The sequence below is a fragment of the Triturus cristatus genome, chromosome 5_1 (assembly GCF_964204655.1).
Source record: "Triturus cristatus chromosome 5_1, aTriCri1.1, whole genome shotgun sequence".
NCBI classification, from domain to species: Eukaryota; Metazoa; Chordata; class Amphibia; order Caudata; family Salamandridae; genus Triturus; species Triturus cristatus.
The window spans coordinates 454,105,649-454,128,758 of record NC_140587.1 but is presented as its reverse complement, the minus strand read 5'-3'; positions in this window follow the sequence as shown (position 1 = coordinate 454,128,758).

Genomic DNA, 23,110 nt, shown 5'->3' with positions numbered 1-23,110 from the left:
GTTCAACTTCGGATTTGACATTCAAAATCATAAGATTAGGCGTAAAATTACCTAATTTATACACTTCATTTTCTAAATCAGTTCCTGTTCTACTGGGGTGACCCTCCTTATTGGGGTGACAGACTTTGAATAAAACTATATTCAGATTTCCCCATATCCAGTGTTGTTGATAAACTGCTGTGTCTGGGTCTATGGAATTTAATAAACTAAACCATGCTCCACAGGAGCCATTGTGTGTGAACGGATGTGGAAAGAAAGGCAGAACTCCTTTGGTATTCTGATAGGGAGGAAGTCGGCCACACACCCAACAATTGGTGGCATTACTAGTCTGATGGGAATGATGTAACATACTAATGAATGTGTTATTACGCAGCGCAAGTCTATAGGACAACTCATGTGGGGGTAGGTCACTAAAAGAATGTTCATCAGTTATATTGAAAGCACGTTTAGAAACAGGATAATACATATGCAACAATATACTTGCAGTAACTATTAAAAAACTCAAGAAAAACAAAATTAATAAAGTCACAATACAGTGGCTACGCAGTGATTTACAATAAGCATGTCGTTTCATTATGATTCTGGACTCTACATGATTCAGACCTAAGGGATACATGTCGGGACAGATTCAACCGCTTCACCTTGGAGAGGACTTAAACAATCAAATCGTCCGACAGTTTAGATCTGGACCTGAGTTTCTGTTTATAGAGTTCGGTGCTACTGGCCTCGGCCAAAGGTAGCTTTGAGTCAATGGGGGAAGACACACGGGAAGTACTGTCTGTGTCAGGAGGAAGTCCATTAAATTTTTTTATATGGGTGGAATGCACCCATCCTTTTCTTCCTTCGATCTTCACAGCTGTTCTGGTCGTCAGCAGGACCAACTTAGGAAGCCTCCACCTTGGCTCCAGTTGGGTTTTCCGATCAAAATTCCTGACGAGAACATAATCACCGGGAATTACATCATGAGGTTTCACCTCGGTGTTGTCGGGAAAAGCTGCGACTACCTGTGAACGACAAGATTGTAGTGCAGACATCAAGGAAGCCAGGTAATCTGTCAGCATATTACAGTCAACATCAGTTATTTTACGGGGTATAGGCGTCCCCCACATATTCGGTGGCCTACCAAAGATCACCTCATAAGGCGATAGCCCTGTTCGAGAGTGTGCTACCATCCTCATGTAGAATAGCGCAACTGGTAAGGCTACTATCCAGTCCACACCTTTTTCCTGACATATTTTAGACAATCTGATTTTTAAAAGTTGATTATGTCGTTCCACGAGACCTGCTGCCTCGGGGTGTCGGACACAGTGGAATTTCCACTGATATCCCAACAAAAGTGAGACATGTTTCATTAATTCGGATGAGAAAGGCTGACCGTTATCTGAATATACAACACGTGGTAAACCGTACCGTGGGAAGAATTCTCGAACTAGCTGCTTGGCAGTAGTCGAGGCAGTGTAATCTGATACGGGATACGCCTCTGTCCAACGGGAGAGAGCGCAGACAACTACGAGAACATATTTGAATCCTCGACAACGTTCCATCTGAATATAATCCATCTGGAGGACTTCAAAAGGATGGTCAGGAGGCTGAAATCCACCCTGCTCTACGGGAACACTCTTTCCTGGGTTAAACTGACAACATATCATACAGGTACGAACTTTTTGTTTAGCTGCTGCTCGTAAATGTTTATTGAACCAAATGTGCTGAATGCTGTCTAGCATAGCCTTCTCTCCTAAATGTGCTGGACTGTGAACTGTAGCTATAATGGCTTGAACCATGGAATCAGGGAGAAACCATACAGATTTCTCCTTCGTCATCCATCCTTGATCTGTCTGGATCCCTCCTAGTTCAGTCCACTTCTTTATTTCTTCTGCTGTGGCATGTGTCTGTATGTCAATTACGTCAAGTGCGGGGTCCTTAACTGTCATACACTGTGTTGGTGTCTGAACTATTGGCTTTGTCATGTCTAATGTGCGATTCTGAGCAGTCTGTTTAGCTGTTTTGTCAGCTAAATCATTGCCTTGAGAAATGGTATCAGTAACCTTCGTGTGTGCTTTACATTTCATAATCGATATAGCAGTGGGTAGATGTATTGCGTCTAACAAAGCATGAATGAGGGGTCCGTGCTGAATGTGGGCACCATGGGAGGTTAAATAACCTCTCTCTCGCCACAGCACGCCGAAGTCGTGTACAACTCCGAATGCATAACGTGAGTCAGTGTATACATTAACTTTCTTATTTGTGGCTTGAATACAGGCTTGTGTTAGAGCAATAAGTTCTGCTGCTTGGGCTGACAAAGTATCTATACAATTTGTTTCAATAACTTCAGTGTCTGTTGTGACTGCATACGCGGCCACTAAATCTCCTGTACTTGTTCTCATGCACGATCCGTCTACATACAACGTCAGGTCTGGATCTAACAATGGAACGTCTGTCAAGTCTTGTCTAGGTTTCGTCTTTATTTCAATGATTTCAACACAATCATGAGCTAGTGGGTCTGTTCCAATTACAGGTAATAGTGTAGCAGGATTCAATGTATTACACCGTCGGATCTCTATGTGTGGTTGAAACAATGTCAGTTCATAACCGGTAAGTCTTGCTATGGTCAAGTGTTGTGTTTGTGTTCGGTTCACAAGAACCTCTACTGCATGTGGTACTTGTACTGTCAATGGGTGTCCTAATACTATGGCATCGCTTTGTCTGATTGCTAAAGCTGTCGCTGCCACTGATTTCAGGCATGCAGGCAAAGCCTGAGCTACGGGATCTAATGTACTGGAAAAATAAGCACATGGCTTGCGTGATCCTGCTTGATCCTGAGTGAGTACTGACAAGGCAGTACCTTCGCGTTCTGTAACAAAAAGTGTAAAATGTTTGCTATAACATGGCGTTGCTAAAACAGGTGCTTGACATAAAGCTTTCTTTAAGCTTTCAAAAGCTTGTGTATGTTCCTGAGTCCAAGGGAGAACAGTCGATGTGGCTGCCTCCTGTGTGGTTAACTGAATGAGTGGTTTTGCTAGAAATGCGTACTGAGGGATCCACTGCCTACAATATGAAGTGAGGCCTATGAAAGCCCGCACCTCCTTCTGTGTCTGGGGTATTGACATGTTAGCAATTAACTGAATGCGATCTGGTGTAAGCTGCCTTCCCTCCTTGGACAGCGAGTGACCAAGATAAATAACTCGCTGAACACAGAATTGCAGCTTAGAAGGGGACACCTTGTGCCCCTTGTCGGCTAGGAAATGTAAAACTGTCAGAGAAGCCTTTTCACATTCTGGCTCGCTTCTTGCGGTGATCAGCAGATCATCGACATATTGAAGCAGTGCAGTATTGACTGGCATGTGGATACTGTCAAGTTCTCGTTTCAGTGCTTGGCTGTAGATGCTGGGGCTTTCTGTAAATCCTTGGGGAGCGCGTGAGAATTTAAAGCTGCGCCCATTTAAACTGAATCCGAACAAGTATTGGCTTTCCGGATCTATTGGGACGCTGAAAAAGGCATTCTTGAGATCGATTACAGTAAAGAATGTTGCTTCGGAATCAATTGCTGTCAACAATGATGATATATCAGGGACCACAGGGAATTGTGGTACAATACACTTGTTTAGTTCACGCAAATCAATAACCAATCGGTATACTGGTGGGGCAGTAGGGTCAGTTCGTTTAAGAATCGGAATTATCGGTGAATTACATATATTGGAGTCTGTTTCTATAACTACTCCCTGGGCAATCAGCTCATCAATGATTTTCAGCAAAGCCACTACAGCATCATGCGGTAACTTGTATTGTCGCATTCGTGGTAGTACCACTCCTGCTTTCAATGTAACTCGATAGGGTGTAATGTTCATGCAGCCAACATCCGTAGGGCCTTGTGCCCATAGATGTACTGGTAAAGTCTGTAGTCGGGGATCCATGTCTCTAGACACATAGTGACCTTTAAAATCACGTAAAAACAACCTTACTCCTTCTGGAGAACAACATATTATGGCTCCTAGTGCTTTCAGAGTTTTAATTCCTAACAGATTTTCTGGGCATGATTTAGTAAGCAATAAATCTGTAGTTCGTGTCAAAGGTCCTATCGTAAGTGGTAGAGGCTGTGATACTTCATTAACAATAGGTTTTCCCGAAAAACCAAGGGAAACATTTTGAGAGCCTGAGAGGGGTGCCCCTGGAACTTCACTACGTTTTATAGTTGTTCGACTTGCCCCTGTATCGAGTAAGAATTTTCTATCTTGACCTAATAATTCACTATGTACATAAGGTCCTTCTTGATCTACAGGAATCTCGATAAGCGGTAAGTCAACTTCCCTCTCTAGGCTGGTTCATGCGTAATGCTGATATTCAGGGTATTCATACTGTGCAGTCTGATACATTTGTCGTGTCGTTGTTTGTGTGGCAGTAGCAGGCAACGGTGGTGCAGCTGGCACAAACTGTATGGGTTGCTGTGAGGCTGGCATGGACTGTTGCTGAACTGGCATGGACTGTCCATGCTGCATAGCTCCTTGTTCATTCTGATCTTGTCTAACTAATCGTGGTCTCTCTTTTGCAATACCCGTAGCTATATTACGTTTCAGGACTGGACAATCATGTACATAATGGCCTAGTTGTTTACAGTAATTGCAGGTTCCTTTTACAGGAACTGCAGAATCACCAGAATGTGTCACACCCTTTTTGTGACCATCTGCTGGTACTGTCTGAGAAACTAGCATTTTCATTTTTGTATCCTTCATGCGTCTATGCTCGTGTTCTTGTTCATCCCTAATTCTATTGTGATGATACTGTAACATTTGTAGCATTTGCGACGGAGTGTTACTTTGCCAGGTACTCTCGAATTTCAATATTCTATTCTTCACTGGAGGCAATGCATTTTCCACCAATTTTGTCACAAATAAATGTGGATATGAGTCACTACTTGCTTTTATACCACTATTTATACCAAAACATTTTTCAAATCGAGCATAATAATCGCTTGTGTCTTCATCTTGCTTTTGTTTGCAGGCTGTGATTGCACCCCAATCTTCCTTTTTTGTAGTTAATAAACGTGGCAGTACCTGTACTAGTAAACCTGGTAACAGTTTAACTTTATCCCCGAGCCCCGAACCTGCAGTTCGGCTCCTTTCTTCCTCTGCTAATGCTGTCCAGTCTATCTTTTGGTCTCCTACTTCCCACTCTTTTTCTTTCAGTTTTTCATAAATGCCAGCAGGCAAAAGCACCTTTAATATCGTCATAATATCAGGAAAGGTGTACTCTCCCATCAGTAACATGTCTTTAATTTCTCGGTGGAAACCCGCTGGGTCTTTGTCATGACTAGGTACTACTTTCTTCATTTCTAATAATTCCATTTTTGATATGGGTGTGTAAACAAATACACGGTGAAACTCATTGTCTTCGCCTTTTATTGGGTGCACTTCTCGTAACGGATTTTGTCTATCCATATAGTACGGTGCTCTTTCTCTGCGGGGCAGGGAGAGAGAATCTGGATTTACAAAAAGGACATACTGTTTACGTGACACTAATATCTCTTTAATTAGCTTGTTACTAGAACCTCTCCATCTGTTTGTGAGTAGTTCCGTTAATATATCAGGTAAAGGACCAGGGTCAGCATGTTGGCACTTATATAATATGAGGAGTTGCTGAATCATATAGATTCCAGCTAAGCGTTGTTCATCTGTACTGAGATTGAGAAACGTGTGTGCTACGGTCTCATCACCGTATTTTTCAGGACTGTCAATCCAGTGAACGGCTGATCTGGCTAATTCTTGCTCATCCATGGAATCGAGGAGGTGGTAACCCCTTCGTTCTCGTAGTATCTTATCTGCGGCTTGAAACGAATGTTCAGGAGACTTCAGATTTATTACAGGCGTCGGATACGTTCTGCTGTTTTTTGGGCATACAGAATGTATTGGATCAGGAAAACATCTAGTATTTTCACAGGATCTTCCTCTGCCTACATAGGCTATGGTCTCTGACTGTCTTGCGGAATTCCCTGATTCGGACACTTCATCTTGCTCAAACTCGTCTGTTCCCAATCTTTCTTCATGAATACGCTCTATTTCTTTACGGATTTTTCGGCACATGGCTATTATACAATTTTGCTTATCGTGTCTCCCTTCTGATATATTCTGACTCCATCTTGTAAGAATAAGCATTGCATTCGGGTCTACCCCCGGACGATCTTGATTTCTGATTACACAGTTTATGAGGAAACGTAACAGTTCCCCCTGTATCTCTACTTTCTGGAATTCCATAGCTCTGTTAATACATCCTGGATCTCGTCCTGTTTGAACAAAATGATATATGTTGTCTAGATGCGTAGTCATCCCTGGTAACCTCGCTAAATACTCTGCGGCTCGCCTGATACGTAATGATGCCAGGACCATTTCGTCCTCTTTACCAACCACCGGGTCATATCTACAATTTACAAGGAGTTCCTTAAGCGTACGTTCACTTACGAATTTAGGTGTACGTGAATGTGCTGACTCTTGAAAGACAAGTTTATTTATTCTAGGTGGTGTAAAAGTACTGCTAGCACCTCCCGTGGCCCTATCTGGGGCGTCGGGTGTGAATGGGTTCGTTGAACGTGACACAGCAACTATGGGTGTCGATACCTCTGTAGAGTCGACTGCGGAGACAGATGCGGAAACAGATGTGCTTGCCGACGCTTGTGTCGGAACTTGCTGTTGCACGGGGACAGATACCTGATCCTGACGTTGAACCCCTCCGCCAGACGGTCTATGTGGTGCGGCGTTAGCATACTCGGGAGCTGCGTCATCTAGATATGAGGAAAGAAAAACATCTTCTGCGGTTCTGGGAAGCCCCTTTGGATGTACCTTAATTGGAAATAATGGGGGTGGCAAGTCTTTCGGTATCTCTGGAGCAGCCTTAGGTAATCCTTCGGCTAGTAGGGGATACATACCATTCATAAGAGCATTTCTTTGTCTATTTACTTGTTCTGATCTCACTCGGATACCTTCCTCAATTAATAGATTTTCTTGAACTTTATTTGAACTTTCTTTACTCCTCTCTTCTTGTCTACGTGCTTTTTCTGTTCGTCTATGAGATTCTTTACGCCATAACTCAACAGCGTCTTTCTGTGACTGTCTGACCTTTCTTTTCCATAACTCTTCCTCCACTTTCATGATGCACTCTGCATCCCAGGTTCCCGCTATGGGCCACCTTTGACTTTCAGGTAATCCCTTGGTATAATCTACCCATAGATCAAGAAATAATATGGCATCTAAGCCATGTTTATGGTACATAAAATGCCCTGGAGTGTCCCTAGGAGGAATAGGAACTGCTTCTTCAAGCACCCCTTTTCTGGTAGTAATCTGTCTTAACTTCGAGAAGAGCGGCATATTTACAACTGATCTGATACTTACTCTTGAATTTACTTAATATGAAAAACACAATAATGAACGGTGAACAATGAACAATCATTCATACCACAATATGCAAGACATTTCTGAATACTTTAAACATTAAACATTAAACATTTTAACAATGATCGACAATGATGACAGTCTGCCTAACTAATCACCACGCTGAATTCTTGACAATAACTGAATACTTCGGAATACTTGATATACTGCTAAACAGTACATATACACTGCTAAACAGTGCAGACCGGATTTGTGTACCCAAATCCGTCTTGACCGGCACAACCTATGTGCGCGTCAACACGCCTCCCCGGCGATGGTACTCACCGAGTAGCTCCTTGAAACGGAAGGCCTCAGAGAATGGACAGGACTCGATGACTGCGGACAGCGGACCCTCTGGACATCGGGATTTCGGAAAACCTGGTGGGCCTCTGTATACCTCGGATCTTGCTCTCTCAGCTAGGCTCTGGTCGGGATACTTCGCACTTCTCACCGCCTCGTCTGGGTTGATCGCAGCCTCAGTCGCCCCCGCTTGACCGGAGGGAGCTTACAGGAAATCCTGCTGGTACGCGTTTATGGTCCGTCCAGCTGTGGCAGGAGACCGGGCCTGCAACGCACCGCCGGCGCGTGAGATGAGAAAGTGTCCCTGTTCGGGCGCCATTCTGTGGTAAATAAAATATACCGGACTGAATTTCATACGGGATCTTAAATAAAGTAAAATAGCTCAAAATGACAAGAGGCAGAATCCGTGGTATAAGAGGTTTTCTAAATGGGCTTTATTCCATTCAAAATGGCCGACTCGAGTCGCGGCCTTCAGGTTCCGTCACCACGAGGGTTCAGGAAGTGAAGTACAATAATTTATTGACAGACATGTATTTTTATAATAAGTGCATTACAATGAAACGAATGTAGAAGGCGTAACATTTGATAAGAAAAATGACGTGACAGTGACATAATCGAAACTAGGCGTAACAAGGAATAAAAGAAACATGATTGGTTTGCATTATCAGACATAGGTGGATCTATAAGATAATACTTGGCATAGATGCGCGCGCAGCAGCATGACGTGTAATTGACGTGCAACTAGGGGGTGAAGGGGACTTGACATTTAGCTCTACATGTGGAGACGAGAAGTCTGGGGGGTCAAGTCAACCTAATCCCAAATCATATCTACCATCCTATGTTTGGAGAACTATGTTATCCACAAGGAAGGACTCTCGGACAGAATCTATTCTATACTAACTGTGTGTGCGTGTACAAGCGTCTAAGTGTCTATATGAGATACGAGGGGCAGAAAACTTTCCATGGCAGCAGGGCTATGAATCACTTGCAGGAGGACGGAAAGGCTGAGTCCTTGCTTGTGAGCTAAAGGAAATGTTTACCTAAAGCACTAGACAGGAATGCATCGGCTGAAGAGCAAAATAGATAATTCGAAGGTGAAATACAGCTTCTTGGCAGGCATGCGAAAACTGGCCGAGGCAGGCACCGTTAGCTGCACAGGGAGTAGGACAAAGTTCATGGATACAGATGCGAGCTCAAGCTGAAGCTGTCAAAGACAGAGAGCAGGGAAAGGCTTTGAGGACAGAATCGGGCCTACTTGCCTGAACTGTAAAAATGGAGTAACTTAGCCATATAAAGTCGGTGGCCTTTCATACCTAGGGATCGAATATCCAGCCCATTGATGGCGGATCTGACAGAGAACATGTCGACGGAAGACACACATATGTTTGCGTCTTAGAAACTGGAACTGGAGGGAACATACATGTACTTGTAACATGCATATAGAACCGTTGGGGTCCAAGATAGGGGACATAACTGATCAGGAAAATCCACATTTCCACAACTCCCTAGTTTTGTTTAGATGGGTGCCTTTAGCCACATTGCCCTTACTTGCAGGGCTATACGGATGTGAATTGTCCTCCCCTCACTATGGGTTCTCCCTAGGCAGTGCAAGCAATAATGCCTAAACATGCTGACCTTGCCACCAATAATTCATTCTTATATTGCAGTGACGTGTGTCAGAGAAATATCACACAAGATAATAATCTCTTTCACAATCTGATCTTTCTTACTTGTAGACAATGTATTACGAGTGATTGTTTAGATGTAGTGATTTGAAAAGATAGGCTTCCAAGCCCCTAGTACTTCACTGAGTGAAGAGTGATTATATAAACACTTATCTTCTCTATGTATAGGAAACAAGGAACCTCTTATATTTGCTGATCTAATTAGCATTCAAGTGCTATTCTAAAGAAAATCTTATTTTTTTATGAGCTATCCGAGGATTACTAAAGCACTCTTTCTGACAAGGAGTTAAACTGTCCTTCAAATACAGTTTCTGAAGTATAAGAAATAACCCTTCACTTTGGCATACAAGTTTCACATATTAACAGTGCAGGTGCTATTAATGCTCAGCAAATATATAGGCATTTACTAATAAACCAAGCTTAGGCTATAGGGAAACTAATTTATTTTAAATCGTCCATTGTTTATGGGTCTTTTATTGAAAATACAAGGTTTTACATGTTTTAAACATATTTAAAATGTTTTAAATAATTTAAACGTGTAAAATAACTGAAGATAAGAATTTTGCTAACAATCTTTGACTATGCCATTCTCCATGCTGCTCTATTATAATTCACGTTTGCATATTCTTCCCTTTAGCACTGTAAAGCAACCTATCTCCAAATAAAACAGTTCTCATGGCCCAGGGACTAGATTGAGACAGTTTCCATCACCATACAGGTAAGCCGCCATCTTTGTCGTCAAATGAAACCAGGCAGGAGAGGGGCTCAGAGAAGCCTGAAACAGGAGCATGAAGGAGAGAGAACACTTCACACCTCAAACCTATGTTAAAGGGGGGCAAAAAGCTAGTCCCTGTCAAACGACTTACCTTGCATTTCTAAGGAGACCGCTATCTCTGGAGTCCATACAGCTACCTCTAATCTCATTGGGGTAATGCTGGGAAAGGGCACAAGTGCAGGATGTAGCAAAAGAGTACCTATTGTTATATTCAGCATGCTTTTTCTCTTATAGGTGTCCCCCTTTTTAAGTAATATGTTAATCCTTGACATATTATTGACAAAGATAGAGTTCATTTTAATTAATGTCATTTTTCCTTGCTTGAATAGATTCACAGTGTTTAATTTGAGTTGAATTCAATGTTCTAAAATAGTTATTGCTGAGTTGTGAACACAGTTTTATGAAAACTGGTAAATATATTTCTTGTTTATTATTATTATTCAAAGAGCAAACGTTCACAGAATGCAAATAAGTGAAAGAGCATCATTCCACTTTCTGCTAATTGGTAATTCTAAAGGATTCAACAATGCCTATGTAATGTTAAAGAAGTCAGGAACAGAGTGTGAAAGGCTGGAGAGAGGGCTTTGTGCCAGGAGACCGCGATGAGACAGGCCAGGCAGAATTCCTTCACCTTCTTTTGCTGAAGGCTAATTGAAAGTGAATTTAGCCTTTTATTGCTGGGGTTTTCTCAGCCTTCCTTCCAGTGCTGATGACAATAGCACACTTCGCTATTATATTCAACACTAACTTCATTGTTCAAAATAGGTATGAGAGTATCAGCCAAATTTGGAACTAGAATTCGGTTTCTTTTAGTGCTTAGTTAGTTTAGCAAGCTAGGAAAAAGAGGGTGGGATTGATAGAAAAATTACGCTTTGCTTATTCCAGTTTCAATTCATATTTTGAGCACTAGGATAGGATTTTGATCTGAAATATACGGGGCCGATTCACAGAACTAACTTAAGACAAAATCCTAAACTTACTACTTTTGGTATTCACAGAAGTGAGGATTTTGTCTTAAGTTTGTCTTAAGACAAACTTAAGACAGACTTAAGACAGACTTAAGATAGACTTAAGACAAACTTAAGACAGACTTTAGACAGACTTAAGACAGACTCAAGACAAACTTAAGACAAACTTAAGACAGACTTAAGACAGACTTAAGATAGACTTAAGATAGACTTAAGACAAACTTAAGACAGACTTTAGACAGACTTAAGACAGACTTAAGACAAACTTAAGACAGACTTAAGACAGACTTAAGACAAACTTAAGACAAAATCCTAACTTAAGTCTGTCTTAAGTCTGTCTTAAGTCTGTCGGTGGGCGGAAGGGGGCCGTTATGCTCCATCAGGCATACCATGATGCAGGCAGCAAAATTGGAATTGTACCTAACAGATGGGGTGCAGCTGTCCAGCGCAGGGTTGAAATTATTCATCCACTCTATATTGGGGAGCTTTAGTGCTAAATCTGGAAGGTGAAGCTGTTTTGGGGGGAGGGCGAGAGCGCAAGTAGGCACCTCACCCTGTGGTGGGGTCCCGGGCCAGGAAAATGGCGGGGACTCCTGTTTGACGGGGACTGGCCGATCCTGGAACAGGGAGGGCAGTCAATGGGGCTCCGGGCTGGCGGGAGAGGGGGCTGTCCTGCTGGTGGCCCTGGACTCTCCGGCCCTACCCGAGATGCCGGTGCTTGGAGGAAGCAATTTGGTGAAAGCTGGTGCGCAAGGAAAGGCGCAAAGCAGTGCTCTGGTGGCCGCGTCTAGGAGGTAGACGACAGGTAGTTGCCTGAAATGGAAGCAATGGAGATGGGTTGTGTCCTGCTGGTACAACCCGCATACAGTGTGTCTCTGGAGATCCTGAACTGTAAATACAATGGTAACTGTAACCTGTGGTTCAAACGAATACTGTGCAACCCAATGTTATCAATGTGTGTTAGATTGGTTAATAAAAGTTGGTCTAATGTTGACAGTGCGTCTACAAATAAAGATGGCGTTATCTGAGAATTAATAAAGACTACGCAGTGAAGACCATCCACTGGTATGGTGCCTTTTGTGGTGGGAAAAGAGGGGGTAAGTGTGGTGGGACGAATCGCACGTTATATGCCTACTATGAGAGTCCCCCACCGCGCCTAGGGGTGGGGGGCCCTTAGTGGCATTTCGTGCGAGAGGCAAGAGAGAGGCTGGGCCAGTGCACATCTGGTCAGGGCGAGTGGGAGGGGCCACCAGGAAATATTAGGAGGTAGGCAGGCACGTAGTGCGTCACCTAGGGATGCAGGCGGCCCCTCCAGGGAAAAGGATAAGAACGCTGAGCACGAGGGAGAAGCCCTCTTTGTCCTCTTGCCTCGGGCGCCCAGCAGGTCGCAGCCAGAAGCAAAGTTGCCCACCCACCCATCCCTAAATTTTTGTAAGGTAGAGCTGGCGGGGTCCCGGGCCAGGAAAATGGCGGGGACTCCTGTTTGACGGGGACTGGCCGATCCTGGAACAGGGAGGGCAGTCAATGGTGCTCCGGGCTGGCGGGAGAGGGGGTCGTCCTGCTGGTGGCCCTGACTCTCCGGCCTTACCCAAGATGCCGGTGCTTGGAGGAAGCAATTTGGTGAAAGCTGGTGCGCAAGGAAAGGCGCAAAGCAGTGCTCTGGCGGCCGCGTCTAGGAGGTAGACGACGGGTAGTTGCCTGAAATGGAAGCAATGGAGATGGGTTGTGTCCTGCTGGTACAACCCGCAAACAATGTGTCTCTGGAGATCCTGAACTGTAAATACAATGGTAACTGTAACCTGTGGTTCAAACGAATACTGTGCAACCCAATGTTATCAATGTGTGTTAGATTGGTTAATAAAAGTTGGTCTAATGTTGACAGTGCGTCTACAAATAAAGATGGCGTTATCTGAGAATTAATAAAGACTACGCAGTGAAGACCATCCACTGGTATGGTGCCTTTTGTGGTGGGAAAAGAGGGGGCAAGTGTGGTGGGACGAATCGCACGTTATATGCCTACTATAACACTTTCTGACCAAGAAATACATTTCCCTTGAAATACACCTAATGCAGTATGCTGAAAAACCCTTCAGTCTCTCATGGAGGTACTTTACACTGGAATATAGGCTCCTCCCATTTGTAATATAGGTGTGATAATGTAGGTCCTTTATTCTACATGCTTGATTGTAAAGACTAGGACAAGATCGTAAATGATTAACCATATTTAACTGAAGACAATTTGTTGACAGTCGTTTGAGTAAGTCATTCTCTGTACTGTCCCGTCACATGTTTTAGGTCTGGCTGAGAGACAGCTCTAGTTTTTTCACCAGCCTCATGCATTCTAAAACAAACATCTTGAATACAATTACATACACTTACATAAAGGGACTTTGGATTAGCCCACTTCGTCCATTGGTCTGTTCAACTTCAGGCGTGCCCGTACGAATAAGGAAGGTTTGCTAGACCGTGCAGGTCCCCGTTTGTGTGAAGATTTATATCTTCCAAAGAAGTTGGCACTACATTGTTACTTTGAGGGCTTGGGGGTGCGCATCTGATTATGATATAAAGTTGCACCACCCCTCTGTCGTAGTTGGATTTATTCCGTCTGGATTGTTGCAGGCATTTGGATTTCTGGTCGTTTTCCTCACCTCTGTCCTGAGGAGGCCGAGATGTTTCATTTGGCCAAAACGCGCCCGCGTCGACAGATTTTGTTTAGAGGATTCTGATGAGAAAATTATACGATTTATTCTAAGAAGAATTCATGCACAACTTTTTGATTGAGGCTCTGTAGCGTTCATAGAGCCAATTGGGCAAATTAGACTTCCTCCTAGTGTATTACCTATAGGTTATAGGTGAACACTCTTTTTCCAACGATTTGGGTGTAAGGAACTTGATATTATTGTTATTATTAACAACTATTATTCCACACTTTTTTTGTTATCTTTTTGCCATTTTTGTATATAAGTGTTATATATGTGTGTAAAAATATGTCTTTTGTATATGATGAAAAAAACCCTTTAATTTGGATGAAGTAATTCCTGGATTATGTTAATTAAATTATGTGATCTTTGGTATGTGATTGTTTCTTTTGTTGAATTGCTTGTTGATGAAGAACAGGACTATCCACTACCAATAGAGGAATATTTAGCCTACTATTGAGAATTTATTTTCCCTACATATTTTTTCCTCCTGGCCATTTTTCCAATTTTACCTTATACTATGAGTGATGACATTTTGCTTCATCGCATATGCAAATCTATCTAAAAAACGTGCACTCCATTGCTAGCGCTGTCCTGTACTTTTCTTTGCTAACATTTTTTTCTTCTATTATTTATCCTTTTTTATTGTTATAGTCATCTATTTGTGTTTAAACTAAATATTAAAGATACGTAACTCAAAACCAATTGAACATTTAACGCGCAAGTTAGACTTAACGTTTCTTGTAATGTGCATTAAAACTAAAAAGGGTTTCTCTACCCGTACTAAATAAGTCTGCTTGCTGGGAAGCGCCCATCCTATTCTACTAAAATGATTTTAAAAAGATATATATTTTCCTATTGCAAGGATATAGCACCATGTTTAGGCAGGAGCATGTTTTTTAAAAATTTTGTATCATATGTTTGCAATACAAATTAAACAAATCACACCAGTTTTCCATGGCCAGCTGTGTTTTTGACTCCCTCTTTAGCCCAAAAAATAAACAGGTGTCGCAAAACAAATCACTGTATAAAATAATTGACAATGCGTGTCATCCAGATGCCATGGCTTGCTTACTTTCGTCACATCCGTGTGTCTATTTTGCTTCTATTTTAATACACTCTCTCTTTAAATGGTTTGTCAAATTCCAAACACCTTTAACTAGTCTACGATATGATGCGTTAGCTATTGACTGACAAGATATTTGTTTGGTAAATGGCTTTTGTGGCAAACTGCGAAAATATTTAAAACAGCGGAATGTGTCCTGTGGGAAGGGAATAGCCCCATGGCGGGTATCTTCGGATGGGCAGCAGTGCATGTGCACCACGACTGCTTGTTGCATCTCACTTATGATAAACCACAATTTATTGTTGTTCGGTTACTCAGAACCATTACAAACTAGAATAGCTTGAACAAGACATTAAAGTGTCATATACGAAACCTTTGGGGCATTCAGATGGCATCTATAATACTCTGAAAGGGGTCAAGCAATTTTACTTCAACGCGAAGGCATCAGGTACCAGCCACCGTGCACACAACTACTCAATAGTCGGATTAAGGAAAAGAAGTTTGAACTTTAAGAAATAAGGAAAGAAATGACCTCGTTAACACCGGGTTGTGCAAAGTGCAAAGTAGCAGCGGACCTGTTTCAATGGGAATTGGTTGCAGAAACTAGTAATTTCATTTAAAACTAAAGCATCATTTGGCTCAATAAGCCTTATATAACTCAGAGTACATTACACAAAACTATTCACATTCACTTTAAAACAGATTTTTCTTAAACAAATTCCAATGTAAAAAGATTTAAAAGATAACATCAATGCAGAGGAGCAGACTCAGCAGGTCAGAGGAGTGCAAAGCGAATCGTCAGGCAGGCGCAATGACCAGGCGCCTCCTTAGCATGCCGGCTGGCCATTCCTTCATGCCAGAGCATCTGTTCTCATTTTGCAGCCCATTAAAATATACTTGTCATCAGCAAAAAGACCCTGGTTTGCTCTTAGATCGTTTAACTGGACAAGTTTGCCTCCGTGGCTGTAGGTCTGACGCGCTATCGTGTAAAATGTTTAGACTTTTGGCTGATGTCACAGCAAGGGTAGTGTCTTCCCTGCTTAGCTTGTTAACAGTAAAGCCACAGACGTCACTCGCAGGATGGTCATGGTAGTGTTATCTGCGTTAAGTGCATTGATGATGGCCTGCCGGCATGTGCGAGTGCCTAGTTTGTTCCATTCTTGCCTTAACAGTTCTATCAGTTGGTCTAACAGGGCAGGGCTGCTGCATACAATGTATGAGAATGATTCCTTGCATGCGCACTACAGCCCCTGCACGTGATTGCTTCCAAAGGCCTACCCACCTAGCTAGATGATTCAGAAATGGCCAGTCCACTAGTCTAAGAGCCCTGAACTTTAGTTTTTTATATTTGGAGTACGTGTGGACCAGATAGGGTTAATGATGCCTTAGCTGGTAAGAGTTAACGACTGCCCAAGAGTGCCTGCACTTTGCCATAATATCCATATCAAGCTGGCGTGGGAGAAATTGTTCTCTCTTTCTGATGCTTTGCCTAAAGGCTTTTTGCCACATGTGTGAGGGCCAGAGCTCTCTGGCATTCAACTGGTATTGCCACATTCCTCAAAGGACAGGGAGTGCGGTTGTTTGACACCAACTGACTGAAGTGCATCCTATAGTCAGGCCTCGAAACTTTCACCCCTTGCCACGAGGAATTTGTGGCAAATATTTAAAAATGCACCTGCCTGTGCCACCTGTTGGTCAAGGAAGCCAAATTCCAATTGGATCTGCGTGGTTGATGAAGATCTCAGCAAGCGAAGAATAGCCTTGTAAATGCTGGGACAAGATTATTTAGAAACTTACCATCCCTCCCCATCAAGGTCTCGCTGCCATAGACCAAGGTAGGGTTGATTTTAGCCCTTCTTACCTTATGAAGTGGATCGAGGCTTATCCCCCACAGTGAGCTGGACAGTTTGGAGATGGGCAGGAGGGCCAAGGCGTTTGCTTCTACGACCTCCCTATGGCGGACAAGGGAGCACTTCGCGTCTGTTCTTTGGAGATCTTGTTGCCAATAAAATAGCAGCTGCCCACCTTATTGAATTTTCTAAACAGCATGAACATCTTTGTTTTCTTTAGGCAGTTTGCATCGGTGTAGGAGTATAATACATTTAGGTCCACATGTACGTATATTTGTTTTGGTTGCAAACAGCCCAATTCACAGAATTGGGCCGTTTGCAACCCCCAAAAAAGCATTCTCCTATGTACAAAACTGAATTTTTGTGATTCAGTAACCTAATACTGAATCCCAAAATGAGTTAGCAAGTCGGTATTAGGAAGGGGCATAAATAGGGTGTCCCTTCCTAATAGCGACTCACGATGCTAAGTACGAATGTTTTGAGACCGAAATACAGTCGCAAAACATTTGCTTTTTAACACCAACTTCTCTTTGGTGCTAACGCCTTCTTAAACATAACTTCCCCTTTGTGAATGCATGCAGAAACATTTTTTAAGAGCAGGCAATTTTCTCACGGACTACTGCCTACTCTTACAAAATAAAAAGAATACTTTTCATTTTTATTTTTGAGATGCATCCCATTTTTCTTTAAGGTAAAAAGGCTACATTTAAAAAAAAAAAAATTGCAATAGTGCAAAATGCTGTACAGCAGTGTGCAAACTTATGCAACATTATGCAAAGAAATGCAAAGTCCTTCAAATATTTATACTAATGAACTCCTCTGATGTTACCAACAGGCTCCATTTGGACAGAGAGCAACCAATAAATATGCAAGCAGAGGGATTAAAGGGCAAGTGCCAGTTTCCATTGCACTGGTTCAAATTGGCCTATTATGTACACTAAAAGTATATATAAGATCTGGATTTGAACAAAGGTCTCCTAAAAAATAATTGTGCAAACATATGAAGGACCATGAACCTAAAATGGGATATCATTGCTGCTGTATCCTACTACAATCTTGATCAATGTTTGTTGACACTGTTTCCCAAAATGACTTCCAAAAGGACCATCAATTTACAAATACATAAAGTGCTCAGTGTGATAAAAACCCGATCCATAAACATTATATTCCATCAATAGAAATAATCCCATACATCAAATATTATCCAGATTGGGTCAAACTCATAAGTTTCTTTTTTTTTTTTTTTTAAATTTTATTTTGATAGTTTAAGACAAAAGTAAACATACAGCTGTGTTACAAGGAGCGCCAATGCGCACACATCACAATATGGGCGATACAGAGAAGGCCGGAAAGATGTAGCGGAGACATAGTCTGTGCGGGGGTGACGCGAACAGCAATACAGACCTCATTGTAAAACATTAGCTAACGTGCGGAACCCAAGAGATCATTGCAAGGAGTATATACCCCTCTGGGGGAAGGGGGGGGGGGGGAGGGAGGCACCCACACCACACCTTCCACAGCGACACATTCTCCCATAGAACAGAGAAGAGACCCACGCCACAAGCGCGACCAATGCCAGCAAATCTCAGACCCAATCTCGAGCAAGCATCCTCAGTCGCCGCACCCCTCAGTACGAGCTCATTCAGCATCCTGGCTGCTATCCGAGGCCGTCGCCCCAGCAAGGAGATAACATTGTAATGGGGCCCATATATCAGCGGGCCGCGACCTGGGCGGCATGAGCTCAGAGTATGTGCGGATCTGATCTTGACAGTAAACAAGATCTCTCATCCAATCCTTAAATTTTGGGGCCCTGCCTCTGCCCCAGCGACACGCCACTCTCCTTTTAGCAAGCAGAAAGGCCAGCGCGATGAATTTACCGTGCGCCGCCTGTATAGGCTCTACATAACCCAGCAGGGCCAGGAGAGGGGAGGGCCGTAATACTGTATCGATCATCTTGGAGAGCGCCTCGAACACCCGGCACCAATAGCGGTGAACTGCATCACACGTCCACGCCAGGTGAAGAAAGTCCGCACCCGGAGCCCGGCATCTGTCGCAATTATCATTGTCGCGAAGCCGATATCTGTGAAGTCTGGCGGGCGTGAAGTAGAGCCTATGAAGGTATTTATAATGGATAATCCTGAGGCGGCTACTGGAGGATACGCGGTCCGTCTGCATCAGGCAGAATTGCCACTGTTTATCCGTCAACGGGACACTTAGCTCCAGGTCCCATCTCTTTCTGGCTGCTAACCTTGGCGCCTGCATGGAGGAGTGGACCGATCGGTATATTTTGGAGACAAGCTTAGCTGGAGTGTCATCGCTTAGTATACGATGCAGCGGAGCCAGATGCGGGGGTTCCTGGGGGAAGCAGGGCATGAGGGCCCTCAGCCCCTGCCGCAGGCGTAGGTAGAAGAAGACATCGAGGGGAGTAGGCTGAATGGTGGCATACATGTGCTCCATGGACCGGAACGTGCCGCCGTGGTACAGGTCGCCCCACGTCTTCACGTGAATAGATTGAAGCAATTTTCGGAAACCCGCCTCCTGCAGCAGGGGCATGTTGGGATGATAAACAAGAGGCAGGAGCGGCGTGTACACCATGTCTAGCTCTAGAGCGGTAGCTAGCTTGGTCCACGCAGTCACCGTACTGATCAATGTCGTGGGCGTCTTATCTCTGCCTGTCACCGGTATGTACAGCGCGCCCTCTATGGGAATGGGGTGGGCCAACCAATGTTCAGCCGCTAGTTGGGGCATATATCGGGGCTGCCGCATCCAGTAGTAAGCGTAGTGCGCCTGGGCTGCCTGATAGTAGAGCTCAAAGTTGGGAATGCCAAAGCCACCCTGCTCAAAGGGCCTGATCAGGACGTCCCACTGGAGCCGGGGGGACTTACCGCCCCACACTAGTCTGGTAAGCTCCGAGCGGAGTTGTCGAAAGAAAAAGGCACCAGGATAGAAGGGAATATTCAAGAAAAGATACAGTAGCTGCGGCAAGATCACCATCTTAATCAGTGAGGACCTGCCAGCCATTGAAAGGGGCAGGGTGATCCACCGAGTGATGGAATCTGTAATGCGGGACATGGCCGTCCCATAGTTAGCCCTCATAAGTTCCTCTCTGTCTTTTTCAATGCGGATGCCCAGGTACTTAAAGTCCCCGTCACACCAGGCAAGGGGGAAGTCGGGCACAAATCTGCCAGTGGAGGCAGTCAGGGGAAATATACAAGATTTGCTCCAGTTGATCTGGATGCCGGAAATCACGCCAAACCGAATGAATTCGCGGAGGATCGGGTTGAGATTTTCCTTCGGCTCCCTTACATAGAGGGTGATATCATCGGCATACATGGATACAAGTATCTGCCTCTGGAAGCACCGAAGTGCTTTGTCACGATGGTGTTGCCGCAGTTTGGCCGCCAGAGGCTCCATGGCCAAAGCAAATAATAGAGGCGAAAGGGGGCAGCCCTGCCTGGTGCCCCTGGTAATGGGGAAGTCAGAGGACAACCTCCCATTCACTAAGACTTTGGCCCTAGGGGCAGTATACAATAATTTAATCCACGAGATGAATATAGCCGGGAAGCCCATGCGCCCCAGAACTTGGAACAGGTAGTCCCACTCAAGGGAGTCGAAGGCTTTCGTGGCATCCAGGAACACGGCGGCCATGGGCAGATCTTCATGCACAGAATTAAGGATCGAAAAGAAAGTGCGCAAGTTATGCGTCGTGGCCCTACCTGGCACAAAACCGGCCTGGTCAGGCAGTATCAGGTTGGGGAGCAATAGATTGATTCGATTGGCGATGAGCTTGGCTAGAATTTTCACATCACAGTTGAGGAGGGAGAGAGGCCTGTAGGAGTCACAGTCGCTAGCCTCCTTCCCTGGTTTAAGGAGCGATGTAATGAGGGCCATGGGCATCGATGGGGGGAGATGCCCCACCTCCAATGCATCCTCGTAGACTTCTCTCAACACTGGGGCCATAAAGTCAATATAGGTTTTGTAAAATTCAATGGGTATCCCGTCGAGTCCGGCGGTTTTACCTGACCTCATCTGCATAATGGCCTCTCTCACCTCGTCTAGCTCAAAAGAGGAGCTCAAAAACTCCCGTTGCGCATCGCTTAGCCACCCCAGGGACACGTCGTCAAGGTAATCATGCAGCTGGAGCTCTCCAACTCTAGTGGACGCATAGAGCACACTATAGTGGGCTACAAATGCGTTGAGGATATGTGCGGTCTCACTGTATCTTGTGCCATCCACCCCTACAATCTCCATGATCGTATTGGGCGGCCGTGCTAGCCGCATCGTTGCAGCCAGGGCTTTCCCCGGCCTCTCTCCCTCACCGTAACTCCGGGCAACCCAATATTTGCCTCGAAAGTTAGCTTCCCGGTTGGCCTCCGCGGTATACTCAGAAATTTTGTCCCGAATGCTCGCCAGCCCGGCATCGTCAGGGTTGGTCGCAAGCGACGTCTCTAGCGCCCGAAGGTCATCCTCCAAGGAGCGCAGGCGCGCCATAATGCTCTTCAGTACCCCTGATCCTTTGGCAATGCAAAGACCCCGAAGGGTCACCTTGAAAGCATCCCATATAGTCTCAACGTCTTGCACAGAGTCCTTGTTGCGCTTAAAGAAAGCCAAGCACTCCTCCCGCAGCTCCTCTTGAAAAAGGGCATCGAGAAGTATCGTGGGCTGCAGACGCCTGGCCGCCAGAGGGGGGCCTAGTTCCGCCGCCCGCAGCGTGACTCGCACTGGCGCATGGTCCGAGAATGTACGCGGAAGGTGTTGCGCTCCAATCAGCGCCGCATGAAATTGTGGGGTCAGGAGGTGTCTCCACGCGTCAATCAGCCTGTGTTCCGCTATGATGCCCAGAAGTATCTCACGAGACCGTGTGTAATGATGCGGGGCCGGGTGGGACCTGTCTAGCGCCGGGGCAAGCGTGACGTTAAAATCTCCCCCCAGTATGAGGTGCTGCGTACCCACACCTATTAAGTCCTCACCGAGGTCCGCGAAGGCGGCAGGGTCGTCTACATTGGGACCATAGCAGCAGGCCAGAGTAACCATTCTATGGCCCAGTCTCCCCCACATCAGGCAGTATCGGCCTTGGGCATCGCTTTTCATACCCGCCAGCACGAAGGGGGTAGTCCGTTTAACTAATATAGCAACACCACGGGAATACGAGGAATAGGACGAAAAGGCAGAGCATTTCGCCCACCTGCTAGCAAAGGTAGGGGCAGCCTGCGCACGGAAATGGGTCTCTTGAAGGAACGCAATGTGTATAGCGTGGCGATCTAAGTAGGAGAGGACGTTTCTTCGTTTTCTAGGGTCCCCCAGGCCTCTGACATTCCACGTGAGTATATTCAAATCAGTGTCCCCCATAGCTAGGTCGCCTCAAAACAGGTAGGAAGTGCAGCGGCCGGGGGGCCTATTTCAGTCATCCCCCATCTGTTGCACGTGCGATTTGCTCTACACACCACGCACCAAACCACAAGCGCTCCACCGTCCACATCACCAGTCAAGCCGAGGTCGAATCCATCCTTAGCAAATGGGTAATCACCACACCCCCACAGGGGACCACGCCGCGAAGAAGCATCAAAAGCGTGGACTGATGCCCTGAACGGCAGCGTCCCGAACACAGCTGTATCAAACATAACAACAACATCAAGAACCATCCAGGGTCGCGAACCCAACCCAGCTGCCTGCTCTAGCAGATTTCCAGCACCAGGCTCCAGTGCTGGGCAACAGGGGGAAGCAAGGTACTCAGTCCTCCAGCACCTTGACCTTAGGTCCCACCCTACCGCCCCTAAAACAGACCCACCTCTCAACTTAAGCAAGACTACCCAAAAAACCCCGCTTCCCACCACCCCGCCCCCCACCCACTGAAGCAACCCCAACTCGCCAGAAATGTCTACCCTCCCCCCACCCAGCAGAACCCCCAGTAAACTCAACAGGAGCAACTCAGTCAATAGAGTCCAGGGGGTACACCCTACAGGGGACATCCAGAGGGCACACAGATCCACCCCTGCCTGCCCATAACCCACCATAGTTATAGAGGGAGGTAGAAGGGTGGTGCCTGGCATACATTACCGATCCCTGTCCAGCACGTAACCGGGCCCCCGTCACTCAGTCAGTACATGGTTCATCAAGTGGTTCACAGGGGCGGGCAAACAGGAAAGGCACAGAGAAGTGGCGCAGTAATGCAGGGAAGGAAGCACGTTAACTCCCAGGTTGGCAGTCAATGTTCGTTCTCTGGGGCCACATCTTCTTCATCAGGCCGGTCACGACGCGCTTTCCGTAGAGATTTCAAAAAGTCCTCCACCTGCTGCGGATTCGTGAAGAAATGTTGCTTCGCTTGATGGGTGACACGTAGCTTCGCCGGGTA